Source organism: Penaeus monodon, chromosome 18, assembly GCF_015228065.2.
Source record: "Penaeus monodon isolate SGIC_2016 chromosome 18, NSTDA_Pmon_1, whole genome shotgun sequence".
NCBI lineage: Eukaryota > Metazoa > Arthropoda > Malacostraca > Decapoda > Penaeidae > Penaeus > Penaeus monodon.
In genome coordinates, this window is record NC_051403.1 from 29735704 (window position 1) to 29738674 (window position 2971).

Below are 2971 nucleotides of genomic sequence, written 5' to 3' on the forward strand. Positions count from 1 at the left end.
AGCACACAAAACTAGCATAAACATATCGAAATCGCCACATGCCTCCCTCCCTTTGCCACATCATCAGCTTCGAAACTCCCACCATTCGATGAGCAGCCAATCAGCGCGTGCCTCCCTTTCTCGGCGCGCGGACGAGCCAATCAGCGGCTTTGTTTTGGGTCCGTCCTTTGAGCCTAATGGAGGTGCAGGCGGAGACAGAATGAACGTACTCTGAGGGGAAAGAGGAAAGATTACTCGCCATGGGACTCATCATCTCGAGATTTAGGGTAAGGATGACGTCGGAGAAGGAACGCTGTCCAGGGAGAAGCGTGACGGGAGAGTGAACGGCCCGAGACAAGAGCAGAAATCACGACATCTGGGGGACGGGAAAAAGTTTTTTCCCACGTAACATTATATCCCTTCGAAGTTACCTGTTTTCCAACCAGGACTAGCCTTCCCCGAGCCGCGCTCGCCCTTTTCCACCTCTTCCCTGCTCGGTTTCTCTTGTCTGCTTTCGGATAGGGTCTGTGCGAGAGTGAACAGGTTAGGTCAGGGGTCAGAGGTCATATGTAGGGTCGAGGTAAGCCAATATTTCCGCCTTTTTTAATAATTTGTTTCTGTACTGGGGTATTTGTGATAGGTATTTAAAGTTTGCTTTATTTCATAGAGAGCTCACTAATGTGCATTACTGGTTGTCATGGAGAAAAGGAATGCCTTTGTCATTCAACACAAACTGCAAATCTGCTGTGAATATTAGCTCTTTATGGTATTTACACTTTTATCTCTGAAGGTAATTCTATACTTCTTTAAAAAAAAGATTTGTGTCTAATCCATTAAACTTTATTGCTATAATATCTGAGATGTAAATTGGACAGCAGAATTAAGCAAGTTGCCGAGAATTTGTAAAGTTATATTTCTTTTGTCCAAAATACCCCATAATCTGTCATAGGTCTAAAGATAGAATCTGGTGAGATAAAACTTGGAAAGATTTCTTATTTGATTGTAAGTTGCCAAGAAAGTCTACAAGCACAGCAAGTAACCTTTCCGGTGTCTTCATTTGTTATTTTGGTGCCTAGTAAATGAAAAGAAATGTGTGGTGGGAGAGAAAAACAGTGGTAGTGCTTCTAAAGAACATAAACTGACAACCATAAATGATAATCCTCAAAGTGAAATTAAGCCCATAATTGCATATCAAAATTACCTGTGGCAGTGACTCAAGCACTAGCTGTAGTGTCTGTGCCTTTGACACTCTGGTAAAGGGACAACATTTACTTGGTGAATGGATGTGGTGTAGGTTTATTGTTCTACACTTGAGTGCCCAAAGACACAGGCTATAGCAATTACAGTCAAGGATTAACCCTTGTGCTAGGATGACATGATGCATACCATGTCCACTGTGATTTAGTTTATTGACTTGTTAGATCTGGGTGCTCCAAATCCCACACCTGGACCAAAGTCCGTACCTTAGGCTTTCTTGAGTGGTGACTCTCATGGTTGTGTCTTGTAGGTCCGGCCCACACAAACATACATATATGGTATCAAGACTCTTTGCTTCCCTTGTACAATGTTTATCTTTTTTACTGCTTAATTTTTTTTTTTTTTTTTCAAGGTGTATATTTGTCATTTGAAATGTTGTATCAAGGTAGAAGATTGTTTTCCTGACACAGTCTCCATATCATCTCTCTGGGTTATCTACATTTCTGTGCAATAACAATAACAATAAGAGCGAGGTACCTCCAGAGACGAAATCCCAAACCAGATTTTTATATATTTCCTTCTCCCAGCAGTTTATTCACACATAACCAAAAAACTAAACCTAACCTTTCCTACTTTCTATTTATTTCCTAGACGGGGGCATGCCCGCTCTGTTCCCCCCTTATTAAGTGCCAACTTATAGAAAATGTGTATATAGAAAACATGACATTTAGAACTCTGGCAATGAGAGGGTATTGTGGATTTAGTCCCTGAGTGGTGATATGCTGCAGATATTTTCGTCATTTTGTGGTGATGTGCAGCAGATATTTCCATCATTTCATAGTAAATAGGAAGCTGCAGTAGCTGTACCTGTGTTGTTTATTACTATTTCTTATGCTCTATATGATGGTGGTGTTCATTTCCCTCTATCTATGGAGCTGGCACTCTTCGAACTATGGCTTATGGATGGTAAATTCCACCCTCATTTCCTGATTGAAATAATACAAGAATCCCATCCTAAATGCCCACTGAGTCCAAGAAGTTTGTGCACTCATGTCAAGTCATGCCTGTCAGATTTTTTCTTAACATGTTGGTCACTTGGGTTATTTATTTTTTTATTAATTATTATTTTTTAAATAATTTGATAACATTATAATAATCATAATGACAAGAATAATAATAACTGTTATTTTTAATAACATTGGAGAAAAAAAAATCACAAAATTTCAAGCAATAGGGAAATCAGGTGAAGTCATGTTGGACCTATTGATTGATGCATGAACACTTTTGGAGCAAACTGTGTACAATAGAATTCAGGAAGTTCAGTAGATATCACATAAACCCACGTGTAAAGGGTTAACTGGTTCTTGTGTAAATTTGTCTTGTTCATTAACCTATTGGATCCAGGTGATGTAGACATCTTGTCATGAAAAAATTTGGCTAAGGGGCAGGTGGTAGGAACTTATGGAAAAAATTTTGCCTGTGGGGAAGGTGACAGGAATGTTATGTCATGGGGAATTATTGTTCAGAAGCAGGGAATGGGGACATCTCATCATGAGTACACAAAACACTGACAATTAACAAATAAACTTATTGATGCTGTGTTTCCACACAGTGTAAGCTACCTAGAGAAATGATATATAATCTGCTCAAAGAAAGCAGCTGATTATCATCTTGATACAGTATAAATCACAAATATAGACCTCAGAAAATTTCTAAACAGCAAAAATATATTTATAGATAAAAAAGCTAATAGCATTGCAAAGTAAGGAGTCTTGATATAAAGAGCTAATAGCAT